Source organism: Dinoponera quadriceps, unplaced genomic scaffold (genome assembly GCF_001313825.1).
Source record: "Dinoponera quadriceps isolate SergipeBrazil2010 unplaced genomic scaffold, ASM131382v1 scaffold498, whole genome shotgun sequence".
NCBI classification, from domain to species: Eukaryota; Metazoa; Arthropoda; class Insecta; order Hymenoptera; family Formicidae; genus Dinoponera; species Dinoponera quadriceps.
The window spans coordinates 28,752-46,088 of record NW_014554593.1 but is presented as its reverse complement, the minus strand read 5'-3'; the positions used below and the strand labels follow the sequence as shown (position 1 = coordinate 46,088).

At 43.4% G+C, this 17,337-nt stretch overlaps 1 long non-coding RNA gene across 1 annotated transcript; it reads left to right on the top strand.

The window, feature by feature from the left end:
• The first annotated feature begins 8,296 nt into the window (after nucleotides 1-8,296).
• On the top strand, nucleotides 8,297-17,337 carry LOC106752254. Its single transcript, XR_001375135.1, has 3 exons — nucleotides 8,297-10,853; nucleotides 13,513-13,710; nucleotides 13,796-17,337. It is a non-coding gene; the product is annotated as an uncharacterized LOC106752254 (long non-coding RNA).

Here is a 17,337-nt window from a genome sequence, read left to right as displayed (position 1 = left end):
TTTGAGAAGGCTGCCTTCCCCACGGTTTTTGACCGTGGTTTTCCCGTGGTGCATTGAGTGAATGCCAAAGCGGGGACTTTTTCGCAAGAAAACGTTGGGTCCACGGATGAAACCCCCTCCTTGTCCGAAGATCAAGAGAGAAGGGCACAAGAGAGTCCGATCAAGAGAGAAGGGCACAAGAGAGTATGATCAAGAGAGAAGGTCACAAGAGAATCCGAACATCTGGTACTATCCCTCATTGATTAAGGAGGAGCATGGAGAAAGAAATTGAGACGTGAAGGATTCTTATTGACGCAGTACGGTAACATGGACAGGAGTCCATGGTAGTACAGGAAGTGTCGTGGTCCCAGGAAGCATTTTGGAAATGGATCCTATGTCGACGCCGTACGTTAGCACGGGCTGGAGGCCGTGTTCGTAGTATCATCGAGATCATCGGGAAGCATCGAGGATATTGGAAGCTGTATTTCAATTGTCGGGTCGACAATTTTAAAGAGGGGGGCAGTGTTACGCCCGTGTCTTGATGCCCACGCTTTTAGCGCTCTGAACATACAGCTGATTCTCTTGGCAACGAGTCGTAAACAACAGATGATCAGCGTTGACGGATAAACAACGGGTTAGAGAGATTCTCTCTGGGGCGGTTGAGTCGTCGTGACGTGCGCGACGGTCTTTAACGAAAGAGAGAGCTTGAGCCTGCGAGTTACGTGTGCTTCCTTGTAAATAATAAATATAGTTGAAGTTGTTTTCTTTTTAACGTTGTCTGGTTTTATTTCCCCGCGCGAGCGTAACAGTATAATTGATTACAGTAGACATCCGCTGTAATCGATTGACCAGGTTTCATGAAGCTATAGTGGTAAACACCAGCGCTGGACCACCAAACAGACACCATTAGCTTCTTTTGGTGAATATTCGGTTTTGGAGTGTGTTTTGGCACTTCATCTTTATGCAACCATTGTGCCAAACGCTTGCGATTGTCAAAAAGAATTCATTTTTCATCAAACGGAACAATGCGGTGTAAAAATGGTTCGCCTTTATGTCGCGACGCAAAGAAAGCAAGCTTCAAAACGATTTCTCTTCTGACACTCGTTTAATTCATGCGGAATCCATCTATCCAGCTTCTTAGCCTTACTGATTTGATTTAAGTTGTTTAATATTGTTGGAATAGTAACGTCAAACCTTGCTGCTAATTCACGCGTAGTGGTGAAATGTATTCACCATTTGTTCTAAGCACAACGATGATATATGTCGATGACCATAAACGAAGCCACGGCTCGAATTACCAAACGTCGCTATGCGGAAATGCAACCCGGCATTCTGGCAATATAAATATCGAAATCGAGATGGTTAATGTCCACATTCAAGTGACGCTGACACATCAAAACCGTTCCCTCTGATTGAGACATAGGAAGAGGATAAAAGGGGACGTGATTCCGGCGCGGGAGCGACTCTAAACTCTCTGGAACTGACACACTGTCAGTCGCGTACGCAATATTGTGTCGGGCGGACACGTAATAAAGACAAGTTCAGTTTTTTCTCAATCAAAAGATAATTTATTTCACACCACGCCTTACTGACTCCTCCCGCTCTAACGCTCTATGACGGCACCCCACATTATCCGCGATGTCTCGATCGCGCAACACATTGCAGCTTTCGGCTAATCATTAACCACCTTGCTTTCAGGTCGCCCACATGGTTGATTTTGAAAATTAAAATCGCCAGATCAGAACTTCTCAAACCATCGATGTAATGTGCGTTCATTAGCCACATCTTTGCCAAACACTTCGTTGACACTTCGAGTTGTCTGCGTTACATTAGTTCCATAACGGAACTTATATTCGAAATAACGTTAATTTTTTACTTATCCATGGTTTACAAAATTTAATCTACAGAAAGCAATTCGATAGATAATCATAAACCAAAACATGAGTCTGAAAGATCAATGAATTACCTTCACAATAAAAAAAGAACAAAGAACTGTCAAAGTGATATCAGAGTTATCGGGTATCAAACTTACATGAGGTAATCGGACATTTCATACTTTATGATCTAATAAATCAGGTGAATAGTTATCTGATGTAAGAAAAATTGTTTCACGGATTTCTTTCGCTTATTTTTCCTTCTAAAAAAAAAAGAATTGAATCATGCTTCAAATTCCAATTTTATTCATTTTGCACTATCGCTTGAAACGCTTGTATTGAAATAACTGTCGAACAAAGAATTAATGGTGGAATGTCTTAAAAGTCTCGTTAATGTTCGGTCGTTGTCCCAGCATACCTTTTAACTAGAAGCTTTAAAATATTACAGGACGATTTTAAAATTTAAAACTTCTGTTTATAAAAGAGGTAAGATAAAACGAGATAAAGGCGACCTAAGCCGAGACTCAAAACTGGTAAAAAATGTCGTATTTAGGTTCTGCATAATGCAATAGGTATCTATAATTGTTTTATCTATTGTGTTATCCGGAAAGTCTATGCGGATTTTCAAATAAAATTCAAGTGAAAAATTTGTTTAGTTCAAAATAATTTTAATCTCTAATATATACACCATTTCAATCCACAATAGTTTTCCATCTTTTGAATAATTTTATAATTCCTCTCTAATAGAAGTACTGGGTTTTTTTTTAGAGACAAAGCGGTTCAAATTGTTTGGAAGCGTTTTGAAGAAAGCTTATACCTTAAAGGGAGTTCTACTACGACCGGAATAAGAGGTAATCGGAGAATGTTATATCGAGTGAATATAATGGGTGAAGCAAAATATTCTAGCCAATTCCAGTAATTTTTGCTGAATCTGCAAAGAAGTACGAGGCTTAGGTTGTCATAATGTAAAATGATACTTTTCCGACTTACTAATTCCGGATATTTCTTGCCGATTTCTGCCTTTAATTGATTCAGTTGCGAAAAGTATTTGTTTGATTGATGGATTAGTTGTTCGGTAAAAGCTCATAATATACGATTCCCTTTCAATTCCACCAGATGCAGAGCATGACCTTCTTCGGATGCAAATCGGGTTTCGAAATGATTCATGGCGATTCACTTCGCTTGCCCCACAAATTTTTCTGCTAGACGTTGTTGTAAGTTATCCACTTCTTTTCGCCTGTCACAATTCGTTTTAAGAATGGATCGTTTTCGTTTAATTCGTACAGCGAGTCACAAATGAAAATGCGATCCATGAGATTTTTTTTCAGATTTTTTTCAGTCAAATAGTGCGGCACCCAAACATCGAGCTGCTTTACCATTCCAAATTTACTTAAATGTTCCGAAACAGTTGATTTGTCAATTTTTAACATTGTTGTTTCCTAAGTTGTAATTTGCAAATCGAAATCAATTGAAGCCTTTATTTAGTCAATATTCGTAGTCAGATCAAAAACAGCGAGAATCATCGTCGATATCCATTTCACCTGAAAGAAATCTGGCAAACGACTTCTGATATATGCGTTCGTTTATCGGCATCTTTTCCGTATCTTTCTTCAAGTTTATGTCACATTCTTGCTTTTATAAATAGGTATATGAGACAAATTCTAATCCAGAGGCTAATCCAGTTCTAATCCGAGGAAAGTACGGGGAGGGAGAAAACTTAGACGCGAGAGGTAATATTACGCTAGGGAGGGAGTTCCGCTGGGTACGAGGGCTGACGTCACGTGCGGGGAGAAAAATACCGCAGGACGCAGGAGCTGACATCATACGAGGGAGGGGGGTACCGCAGGGCGCAGGGGCTAATGTCACACGCAGGAACTAATATCATTGTATTACCAAGCGTACCTTTTCCGGCGATCGGTATTCCTTTAGAGGTCGATATTTTTCTCCTCACTATTTCAGCAGCCCACAGAACCTGNCCCCCCCCACCTATCTACGTCGATCCGCGTTCGCTTGCCCACAACGGTTCACGTTCGTAACAATTCGTGCTCGCTCTCATCCGCGTTCGCGACGGTCCTCGTCCCCACCTGCGCAAACAATCAAAGTTCCGCACGGAAAAAACAGCTGACAAACAGTAAAAAACGGCTGAAAAACGGTTTATAAACGGTTAACAAACTATAAATAACCGGCTGACAAACGGTAAATGAACGGCATAGAAACGGTAAGAAACGGCAAAAAAACAATTAACAAACGATACATAAATGGTTATCAAACAATAATTCTGTTTTTGAGCGTTTTTTAAGATTTTACGAACGTTTATAAAACAGTTTATGAAACGTCTTACGAATGTTTATTTAATTCAGTTTATACGAGGTCTGTTCAAAAAGTATCGCGAATTTTGTGTTTTTTCAAAAATTATTTATTTATTCATGAACATCTATTTTGTCTCCTTCAAAGTAATCCCTATCAGATATTATACACTTGTGCCAACGTTTTTTCTAATCCTCGAAGCACTTCAAAAAATCATTTTTTGTAACCTTGTTCAGCTCCTCCTTCGATGCCGTCTTTATCTCCTCAATCGTAGCGTAGCGTCGTCCTTTCATGTGCCTCTTCAGTTTCGGGAACAAGAAAAAGTTACAGGGGGCCAGGTCTGGGTAATACGGTGGCTGCGGCATCATTAGTGTGTTATTTTTNTGTGAGCAGGGGCGTTATCATGGTGCAAAAGCCAATTTTTGTTCTTCCACAAATCCGGGCGTTTCTGGCGGATTGCTTCGCGCAAATTGCGCATAACTTGCAGGTAATATTCCTTATTGACCGTTCTACTCTGTGGCAAAAACTCATGATGCACCACGTCCCTACAATCGAGAAAAACTGTAAGCAAAACCTTCACATTCGACCGAACTTGGCGCGTTTTTTTCGGTCTTGGCTCGTGCGGCAGCTTCCATTGGGATGATAGAGCTTTGGTTTCCACGTCATAACCATAAACCCATGATTCGTCATCAGTTATGACCCTCTGGAGCAAATTTAGGTCGTCGCGGACAGAGTCCAACAGCTTCCCAGCAATATTAATGCGATGCTGTTTTTGGTCGAAATTGAGCAATTTTGGTACGAATTTCGCGGCGACCTGTCTCATGCCCAAATCATTAGTAAAAATCGAATGGCACGAGCCAATCGATATGTTTAAGTCGTCAGCAACTTTTCTAATGGTGATTCGACGATTGGCCAATACTATTTTCTTCATTTCATCAATGTTTTCGTCTGTGACGTGCTCGGGCGTCCGGCACGCTCTTCGTCGTTCACATCTTCTCGGCCCTCTGAGAACATTTTGTACCACCGATAAACGTTGCTTCGGTCCAAGGTAGCTTCACCATATGCCACAGTCAACATTCGGAATGCGTCCGCGCACTTAATTTTGTTTTTAACACAAAATTTGATACAAATTCTTTGATCCTTTTTTTGGAATAGGCAAAAATCGAAGACGAGCCAAAACACGTCCAAGCAAAACAGCTGTCAAAGATAAACTGAATATTCAAAATGGCCGAACTTGTCGGCATAAGTGAGGGACATAAGTACCAACATAACGCTACAAAAAAATCGAAAATCGAATATACGTAACCCGCGGAAATTCAAAATTCGCGATACTTTATGAACAGACCTCGTACATCATACAGCATTCTGAAATTACAGGGCTGAGGGCGAAATAAATTTGGGTATATATTCGTCTCATTACACTAATAATTGTTAGCATAAATTGGAAAAAATTAAAGGTTTTAGTAATTTTGCTCATGGAGTCCGAAATCCGTCAAAATGACGGGTCCCGTAAACCTAGTGTTAAGAGAGAATGTTATATCTTATAATACGTGCAAAAATGGCTCCATAATTTCCGGGATGGAAATTTTAATCTCGAAGACGGCGGACGTCCTGGATAACCAAAGAATTTTGAAGATGACGATTTGGAGCAGTTATTGGCAGAAAACCCATGCCAGCCCGAATTTGAACTTGCTTCAAAATGACAAATAATCTAGCCAACCATTTCAGTCCGGCTGCGAAAGCTGGGAAAAATTCAAAAAGAGGGATATTGGGTTCTGCAATTGCTTTCCGTGGACATCAAAGCGAGACGTTACGATACGGATCAGTTTTTGTTTTCTCGGTTTAAAAGGAAGAACTTCCTGTACAAAATAGTGACGGGAGATAAAAGTGAGTATATTACGACAACCAAAACGACGAAAAAGACGAAAATCATATGCGAATCCGGGTGAGCCTTCGACATCGACCGTGAAACCCAATATTCATGTCAGAAAAGATCTTTAGTGCATTTGATAGAACATCAAGGAAGTGATACATTTTGAACTGCTTAAATCGAGTAAAACTGTTAGGTGCGTGAACTAATTCTCGATGTTAATTAATAGGGTTCAGTAGTTGAGCTATTGCAACATGACCGAAAAGTACTGTTGATGTATATAAAAGTACTATCAATAGGCATTAATAATCAGTGCGTGACATTAAATCATAGTGCAAAAAACACAATTCTATTAGGTGTACAACTTTGTTCTCGCCGTTATTTTTTTAAACTTGAGGCTTTATTGTAAAAAAAAATGGAGATAAAGTTATGACTCAAAGTATTGTCCATCACTGGCCACTACTTTCTCCCATCTTTTGGGCAATGCACGAATCCCGCGTCGAAAAAACTGGTCATCTTTTGAGGTAATCCACGAATCTATCCATTTTCCGACTTCTTCATAAGACTGGAAGTGTTGGTCAGCCAGGCCGTGTGCCATTGATCGGAACAAGTGATAATCCGAAGGTGCAACGTCTGGAGAGTACGGCGGGTGGGGTAGGACTTCCCATTTCAACGTTTCCAAGTATGTCTTGACCACTTTTGCAACATGGGGTCGAGCATTGTCATGCTGCAAAATCACTTTCTCGTGTCTCTCGGCGTAGTGCGGCCGCTTGTCTTTCAATGCTCGGCTCAAACGCATCAATTGAGTTCGATACCGATCGCCTGTGATTGTTTCAGTTGGTTTTAATAGCTCGTAATACACTACGCCGAGCTGATCCCACCAAATACAGAGCATTACCTTGGAGCCATGAATGTTCGGTTTGGCCGTCGATGTGGAAGCATGGCCGGGAACTCCCCATGATTTTCTGCGCTTGGGGTTATTGTAATGAACCCATTTTTCATCTCCAGTCACAATGCGATGCAGAAATCCTTTTCGTCTTTGCCTTTCAAGCAGCTGTTCACAAGCAAACAAACGCCGTTCAACATCTCTTGGCTTCAACTCGTACGGCACCCAATACCCTTGCTTTTGAATCATTCCCATGACTTTGAGGCGCTTCGAAATGGCTTGTTGAGTCACTTCCAATGATTGTGCCAGTTCTTTCTGAGTTTGACACGAGTCTTCATCAAGTAATGCCTCCAATTCAGCATCTTCAAAAATCTTTCCTCTTCCACCGCTATGCCGGTTTTCGACGTGAAAATCACCGTTCGTGAAGCGTTGAAACCACTCACGACACGTTCTTTCACTAATAGCGATCTCACCATAGGTATTTGAGAGCATTTGATAAGCCTCAGCCGCAGATTTCTTCATATTGAAGCAGAAAAGTAAAACCTCCCGCAAATGACGAGAATTCGGCTCGTAAACTGACATCTTCAATCGACGATAACTTTATGGTACAGATACAAATCGACTAATGTAACTATTAGGTTATGTTGACAGATGCTGTAGTTGATTGTATGACGTATATGATCTATTTACTTTGACCACTAAGTTCCACTAAAGCCATCTATAGGGAAAGGGCTTGAGCAAAGTTGTTCGCCTAATATATTGTATTGAAGATGTCGGGTTTCGTACCAAAAAAAGAACATTTGTGAGAAACATTATTTTTCTGCTTTCATCTCAAGAAATTTGCTGTCGAAAGTCATCGTTTGTTAGTGGAAGCTTATGAGGAGCATGCTCTACCTGAAACAATTTGCAGAGATTGGTTTAGATGATTCGAAGACAGCGATTTTGACGTGAATGACAAAGAACGCCCTAGTCAGCCGAAAAAGTTTGAAGATGGAGAATTGGAAGTATTACTGGAAAAAGATTCATGTCAGACACTCAAAGAGTTGTCGGAAACACTAAATGTCAATGAGTCAACCGTTAGTAAACGTTTACCAAGTGTATAAATATGAAACCGGAATTTCCCTATAGATGGTGCTGGGAGAGTTGGGAGTCTTCTACTGGCTTGACGCTTGCTTAGTTTCTGGGTCATACCTGTAACACCAACTCTCATCATCTGTAATAACTTTGGTGAAAAGGGAAGCGTTTTGATGATGTGGAGGCGGTAAAAACAGCTTCGCAAAGGGCACTGTACGATATCAAAGTTGAAGAGTTCCAGAGATGCTTCAAACAGTGGGAAAAAAGACTTGACAAGTGCATCGCATCTAATGGAGAGTACTTTAAAGGTGACTGAAGGAATTTTGTAAAAAAGTTAATAAATAAAGTTTTTATAAAAAAAATCCGGTTTTTTTGGGTCCCCCCTCGTATGCCAATTGATGTGTAAAGTTTCGTGTACGTTGTCACCGCAATTTTGTCCACGTCGGTTGCAGGACTTCTTCGCTCCCGCCTTCGTGCGGCAGCGGCCTTCCCTAGTTAGCTCAGTTTTTATTTTTCTAAGAGCGAGTCAAATCCCTTGCTGTTCCGCGTGGTAGAGCGTTGTGGTTCTTACACGTTCTTTCTCGATACCGCGGACATGTCGGAGAAGCGCCGGGAGAGATAATAAATTAGAGACCCGCTTAACATTTAGATAACAATACTTTAATTCGATTTATTTCCAATGGCAGGCAATTACTCAATTCTACAAATAATAAATTATGATGAATGTGGCATAGGAATAGCAACTCGTTAATTCGCCTGAGTTCTTCACGTACAGACGACTAAATTCAATACCACGGGATATTTCGTAACGAGATCAAAAGAGAGTGATATCTCGCCTGTGATGTTCCGCGAGCTGTTGTTTACGGCGGATCTGAGCCACTTGACGGCAGCTGTAATAACGCGTGTCGTTTAACCGAAACGCTCTCTTGCCCGGCGTCGTTACGCGAATCTCGTCGTATTTTCCGTTGGGCGCCAGCCTAGTCTTTCCCGACAATAGTTACTGCTTCTGGCCGATCTTGTATTTTCCGACTTAACTCGCTCGCCTAAAGCAGTTTTCTAAAAGCAATTTTTCTACTCAATAATGTCGCGCTTGCTCCGATATATGCGTTCTCGACATTTACTTTACGATGACTGTGCGACCGGCGAATGGAGAAGGCAACCGAGTCTCGCGCCCGAATCTCCGGGATCCCTACGCTCGAGATTCTCTCGAGCACGGCTTTTGTCGCCCAGTGACGTGGCCTCCAAATCTCGTAAGTCCGTGCGACCCACCGTCCGGGCACCATGGACCTCTAAAGAGTTCGAATTCCCGGTCCCCTTATCGCGCCTATGCCGCCGAGAAGCAACGGCAACCGACTCGGAATCCTTCCGCAACTTTATTTATTTTAACTCGCGGCTGTACATAGCTTTCGCTCACCCACTCGCCACCAGAAGCTCGCATCTCTTCCTCGGGATTTCGTCCCTCTAGTACAGCAACTTCGCTCGTTCGTTATCGCGCTGGAACATCTCGCTTTCTCGCCGTCGGGCCGCACAGTGACGAGCGGGGCTCTTCACTCAGCACAGGAGGCAGCCGTCGCAAGGATCTGTCACGCCGATCGGTGCGGCATCCGATTGGTTCTCCTAGCTAGATCACGCGTGTCAAGAGTGCTCACGGGAGCCTCACGTCTGGTGTCGTTACTTCGACGCTTGCTTTTGTTTTCTCCCCGGGACGACTTTCAGCAACTATTGGGCGCAGTTCACAAGCTTCCGGGCGCGCTTTCCGCGGGATCCTCTCCTGCCTGCTCTGCGACCGGGTCGCGGGGCCTTGCGCCTTTCTTAGCGTAAGGTGGCTATCCCGCTATTTGTCACCAACCGTCCGTCTGAGCGAAGATCTCCCCGTCCTTCCACGTGTCGCTTTAGCCGCCCCTTCAGCATCCTCGCCCTCTTTCGCCCTCGGGGCCTCCCGATTCTTTTCCGTTTTTTTTGGTCCGGTTTTCTGGCTTATTTGGGGGGGGGGGTGATCTTACATTTAAAAAAAAGATATATACTCGCCGCGGGTCGCGTCTTGTGCGCAAAACGGCGCTCGAAACAAAAATCAATTTATTCGATCGAGGAAGCGCGAGTTTCCGGCTCCTCCTCGACCAGGCCACAGACCTGAGTAACGAGCAAAATTTTGCATCGTCACAACGTAACAATATATATTCAATGATACGTGCCCGCAAACAGACTTTCGGGATTTTAATGATGCTCCGCCAAACGTATCCGTTGATTAAAACGGTAGAAACTCTTGGAAACCTTTCTAGGAACCCTCGCTAGGAACCGCATAATCAAGAAAAAGTGTACTCCAACTTGTTAGCTAACATATTAACCGTAGGTCCAAACAAGTACGCCGTTTACTAAACAAAAAAGAAGAGACGTTACTAATTTATAAGCAGAATTATATTATATAAACATATGCGAGACGTTTCATAAGTTATCATTAACGTTCATAAAACGTTCATAAAACGTTAAAAAACACTTAAAACTGGTTACCGCTCGACAAACGTTTATTTATCGCTTCTTATCGTTTATCAGTCATTTGTCAGACGTTTATTTAGTGTTTTTCATCGTTTGTTAGACGTTTTTTTACCGTTTTTACCGTTTGCCAGCCATTTATCGTTTTTTAAAATCGTTTTTCACTTTTTTTACTGTTTCCTTGAAGTTTGAGAGCCGTTTTTATCATTTGGTAGCTGTTTTACAGTGCGGAGCCCCGTTTATTACCTGTTAATTTGCGCGGGAAGGGGCGAGCATAGACCACCGCGAACACGGATGGAAGCAAGTATCACAAACGCAGACACGGGCGATCGAGTGCAAATCATCGCGCGTGAGGGCAGATTACCAGGGGATGGTGAGTCGATTATCCATTATGAGATGTTGGCATGTTTTGATATTATGTATAAAGCTGTAAACAAATGAAAATTGATATTGCAGGAAATATACTTTAATATAATTGAGATTACTTTATTGTATTGAGGAGTATAAAATACCAAGTTTTCATTTCCTTTCCATGTATACATAAAACACATATAAGGGGTATACAAAAGTTTCCGCCGTTTGAAGGAGAAAGAAGATAGTAACGAGTAGTAACTCGTAAACTAGAACACATTTATTCAATGAAATATTGCCCGTTAACATCAACGACTTTTTGCTTCTGTAATAAAAAAACTCGGGTTTTGACTTAAAAAACGTATCGATAAATTTTTCAACATCTACAACTGTGGTGAACCATTGTTGGGATAGAAAATGTTGCATAGAGCAGAACAAATGAAAATCGGGGAGTGCTAAGTCTGGGGAGTAAGCCGGGTGTGGAAAAAACTCCCACTTTATGTGTTCAAAAGTTAATTTTATTGTTGCACCGATATGAGGTCTGGCATTGTTGTGTAACAGGATAATTGGGCGGCGTCTTTTACCAGTCCATCGGCGTTTTCGCTCAATTTCGGCGTTGAGTTTCGTCAACTGAGTGTTGTACCATTGTGCAGTGATTGTTTCCCCGGTTTCAACAATTCGAAATACAACACTCCATACATATCCCACCACACACACAACAGCACTTTTTCCCGTGAATATCCTACAGAATTTTGCAGAGGATGTTGATGGCTAGCCTGGGTTGACACAGGAGCGCTTACGTACTGGACTGTCACAATAGATCCATTTCTCATCGCTGGTTACCACTTCCCACAAGAAATTCTTCTGTTAAAACCGTTGCAGCAACGATATACATATGCCCAATCGTTGACCAATATTACGCTCCGTTGAAGTGTGCGAAATCCATTTACCAATCTTCTGGATTTTCTCTAAAGCCTGTAGACGTCATACCACCGTCGAATGATCCACTTTTAAACATTTTGCCAGTTGCGTGGTCGATTGTGTGGCATCCTCTTGCAATAGCGATTCCAATTCCTTGTCTGCGAATTCCTTTGGTCTACTAACGCCTGGTTTGTCTTCTGAGCTTCGATCAACTTTCTTAAACCTGGCAAACCTAGCAAACCATTCTCGACAGGTTTGCTCACCAACAACCATATCGCCATACACTTGATATGTTGAACCATATGATTCATTTGCACTTTTTCCTCAATTAAACATGAATAACTAACAGTGGGGCACATGAACTTTATCGACCGCCATACTTGGCTTCACGAATGAAATAATCGCACAGGTAGCCGGTCGATTAGACGACTATAGCGACGTGTACCGGTGGCGGCGGAAACTTTTGTATATCCTTAATACAGTGTCCGCCATCAAAATCCGAACAAAATGAACAATTTGTTTAAATAAAATTCTATTTGTGAAGATATAAAAATTACAGAAAAATTTTGTATACCACAAGTAGTATCCTTATAGAGTAAATTTATATCATACAAATCCCTTTTGCTTCAATGACTGCTTCGATTCTCGTCCTGAAGCGCTGGCATGCTCTCCGCAACGCGTCCTTGTCTATATTAGCGAATGCCGTCTCGATAGCAGCCTGGAGAGATGTCACGTTGGGATGTCTTGACTTGTTGGTCACTCATTCAATGACGCTCCACACATAGTAATCTAACGGATTTATATCTGGACAGTTCGGTGGCCAGAAATCCTTGGAACATAATATGTCTACATTCATCTTGGCAGCCTCGGAGAACATTTGTTGAACTTTTACATAGGACTTGAAGTGTAGGTTTTCTTCAGCAATACGACGCATTATAGTGTCACTCATACCGAATATTCTTGCCAATTTCGTCAGAGACAGCCCTGCGTCCTCTGAGATGAGCTCTCGAGTCCTTTCGATAATTGCTAGAGTTTATACCGACTTTTCTTTCGAATGTCTCTTTCTCGTCGGGTTGGTAGAACCTTTTTTGGAAGTCTCTGAAAGCAAATATTTAGCCGCAACATCATATACGATCGATCTCGGATACCCGAAACATCAAATAATTTTGGTCTGCGAACATCCAGCGCGAAGCCTTTCGATTATCGTCGATCTTTGGTTATACTTCGCACTCGATTTTATCTACTCCGATATTTTGAGGTTATACGCGCTTACTACAAACATCTGACTTGCCTGAACGTCAACAACGACCTACCGCCGAAGTCAAATGAGGCGGGAAATTCAAATTTAAATTTGTTCGGATTTGGTGACGGACCCAGTATAAAGCGAAAAGCCGTTAAACTAGTAACATCTTATATAAGATGTTTCATAAATGTTTAATAACATGTTTCATAATATATAAAATGTTTTATAAGTTATATTATAAACGTTCATATGCAAAATGTTGGAAACTCAAAAACTTATTATAAGCGTTCGCAGAACGCTCAAAAACGTGGTTACCGTTTGTCCAATTTTTTTACTATTTATTTACCGTTATTTACCTTTTTTTATTTTAGTTAACATTATTTTATCGTTTATTAGCCGTTCATTTACCGTTTTTCCTGTTCGTGAGTTGATTATTCACCGTTTTTTGCTTTTTAGTTATCGTTTGATAGCCGTTTTCAGGCATTTTAATCATGTGAGATTCCATTAACTTACGCAGGAGGAGGCAAAAACGGACCACCGTAAACGCGGTCGCAAACATAGCGGACGAGCGCGTGCGGATCGCCGCAGATGGAAGTGAACATTGCGATGGGATCCATCATGAAATACCTGGGCCTCATCTTGGATGGCATCTGGAGGTTTAAACTTCATTTTGAGGCCGTAATTCACAGGATGAACGGGACGGCCAACGCATTAGGTAACTTTCCGCTCAATCTCGACGGTCCGAATACGAGAGTGCGGCGACTCTATGTGCACACGGTCCATTCCATAATCTTTTATAGGGCCTCTGTTCGGGTCGGTGAAGCGATGGCCGACCGGCGTATCAAGACAATCAACAATCGCAGCGCTAGATGGCCATCTGCCTCGCCAGGGAACCACAGATCGTGACTTAAGCGGCTGCTACGTTTCTTGCGGGTATAGTGCCCGCGGAGCTCCTCGCACAAATGCACCGGAAGATATAAGCGCATTAGGGAACTTCGTGGAAATGAAGAAGGAAACCTCACCGCGAGGGCTGTCGTGAGAAAGCTGATTCGGCAGCGGATCGTCCTGCGCTGAAAGCTTCAGTTGGATGACCTGTAAACTCCGGGCCGTCGGACCATCGACGCCATTGGGCCTGTCTGAAAGAATAGCTAGACAAAGGCTACGGCGGGCTGACCTATAGATTAACGCAGATATTAACCGGGCACGGTTGCTTTGGTGACTATCTGTGTTAATCAGGAAGGAGTGCACGGTAGCTTGCCATAACTACGCGGCCGACTGGGACTCTGAAATATAAACTGGAATTTTTCCCAACGTGGGCAGCGGAATGCGCAACCCTGGTCGCAGAGGTGGAGGGGATCTATTGCTCGTGAGCTTAGTTCGCGCAATGCGTGAGCGAGAGGAACTAGATGGCAGTCTTCTCCTTTCGTGAGGAAGTTATAACGCTGAAGGAGGAGGCCGAGAGGTACAGGAAGGAGGAGATCAAGCCTCTACCTGACCGAGGAAAACAGAGTGGGAGGGAGGGGGAGGGGACCCACCTAGAAGAAGAAAGAGAAGACTGGGGGTCTCCCCTCTCTGCCAACAAGAAAAGGAGAGGATAACGCCTCGCCGAAGGAATGGATTGTCCGCCTCCAGGAGGAGGCGCCGCACTCCCCCGTTAAGGCGGGGCACTGATCGGGACAGTGACTTCCCAAACCTAAGGCCCAGCCGAGATGGGTTCCCGGTCCAGGATGGATAAATCATTTCCGTCCCGGGCGCAGTAGATGAATTCCTGTGGAAAATGGAGGGGGTAAGATTCAACTGCCCTCCTCCTCCTTCAGATAGAATGCGTTCTCTTCCACGGCACATATAATAAAACCGCGGGAGGAGACAGAGAGATTGAGGTCCGACGTGTGCGATAAGTTATTCCAAAACTACTTTGAACCCTCCCCCCTTTTAGGGAGAGAGTAAATAGTCCGGCCAAGCAAACCGAGGGGAGCCGTACGGAGGAGGTTGCCATTCTCCTCTACGACCATGGACACCCTCCGGTCTTGGACGGATGACTATACCGGCGGCGGGGACAAACATGGTCCTCGCCACCGGACGAGAAAGGTCTTCGGTCCAGAGTGGAAAAAAAACCGCACACACAGTCCCCTGGGCGTCTCTATACGGGACCCTGGGGAGACTACGGAGGCGAATCTTTGTTCCCTTTACAATCCTCCCCGGAGCGTAAGATCTATTAAGGCCCACTGACCGAGTTTTTGGTTGGCGGGCCTCCAGACAAGGGGATTCGGAGTTCCCGAGCTCCAATCTCACGAGGGGGGCATGGCGGAGGGCCGCTTCCCGTCACAAAAAGGAAAGACCGGAGGTAAAGTAAAATCCCCCCGATCAATAAAAATACAGATGCGATGAGGGTTCCCAGGAAGAATGCTACAAGCTCTGCCCGGGGCGCCTTCATGAAGTTGCAGTGAAAGCCAACCGTGGCGTTTTTAGTCGGTAAGAATCCGGCATTACCTGCGGAGCTTCCCCGATTTCCGCGGATATCCATGATGAATTTTCCCCACGGGACTTTTCCCCATGTAAAAAAATTAATGAAGGCGAACTGGTGCTGTAGGCAGCACCTTATGATAAGAAACATACATATACACACTCACGTACACATTTTAGCTGACCATCGATCCGTAATAATCAAAAAGGGAAACTCCAGTGTAGGCAGATTAAATAGCAACCGTAAGGTCCAGACAAAAAGTACACTGTCTGTCGACTGAAAGACGTTACCAATTTATAAAAAGAATTATAAAGCTTATAGAATTATAAGACTTTTCATAAGCTGTATTATAAAGATGTGTAAAACATATGTGAAACATTAAAAAACGTTTAAATATATAATATAAACAGTCGTAAAACGTACGTAAAACGATAAATACTTTCAAAAGCATGTTTACCATTCGTCAACCGTTTATTTACTATTTGTCAACTGTTTATTTACCGTTTTTTATGTTTCTTTGCCGTATATTTATCGTCTATCAACCATTTTTTTACCGTTTATCAACCGTTTTTACTACGCGGGACATCGTTTATTTATATGAGAATGAGTGAGCGCAGACCATCGTGAATGCGGGTGGGGGTGAGTGCGGATCGCCGCAATCGCGAAACGTGAATCGTCGTGGGCATGTGAACGTAGGCCGACACAGGTGGGAAACGAACAGGTGCTGTTGGTTACTGGAAGGATATGCAGAGTGGTATCCGGCCGTTGGAAGAGATACCGACGGTCGGGTACCGGTAATAAAATGATGTCAGTCCCAACGTGTAACGTTAGCTCTCTCCCCTGCGTGATGTCAGTTTTATATTCCCACATGTTCTCCCTTTCCCGCGTGACATTAGCCCACGCACTTTGCGGTACCCGCCTTCCCTCGTGTAATATTAGCCTCCTGTGCCTACAAGTTCTTCCCTCTCCTGCATGACATCAATCTCTGTACGCCTATAAGTTACCCTTCTCCCGCACCTGTTTTGAAGACCCTGAGTTAAAACCAATCTTATATACCTACTTTTATGGAAATAAAGAAGCATTATGCATCGAAAAAACAAGTTATTTCCTCCCATTTTCAAATCATGCCAAGTGTTGCAGATTAATCGAGTCTTGCTGCAATGAAACGACCAAAGCGCCCGGGCTGCCACGCGCCAGGCGAGGAAGTCTCACGCGCCGGATTCTCGCCGCCGTAACTCGCGGTGACTATAAGAGAGCGTTTCGCAGGAGAGAGCGCGACATACCACTTTCGTCTGCCATAGCACTACGGTAATCGTATTCTTCGCGTGCATTTTTAGTTCTGTTGGGTTCTTTTGGATTCCTTGGGGTTGTACGATCATCTTAGGGGGGTAGTTTTGCCTTTTGTGCCTTAGTGTTTTCCTGGTGTCGGAACATCGTTCCGAATTCATAGCCGTGTGCGCCGCAGGGTCTTTTAGTCACAGGACTGTAAGATAAATCAGCGGAGATCCTCCGACAAACAAATTAATCCTTACGATCGCCGATTAATTCAGTGTCGAGCGTAACTCGACAGGTCTGCAGTGAACATCACCTTTGGGAACGGCAATATCCGTCTCTCCGTACGCCTGCGAGTTACAGGGGGAAACTCACCTACAGTCGAACAATACTTTGTCTACTGCCGAGACGCACTGACTAAATTCACACAGAAGAGGACTTAAATTTAGAGCGATGAGTCGTCTCCGACACATTTTCGGCTTTAAGCCCCATTGAACGCTGAAAAGTATTCATACGTGCGCCTATAACGCACTTCCTGGATCCGACGGTGAACTTAATGCACGGGGACGTCATCTACCGAGAAATTCGCACGGATTTTTCGGACAA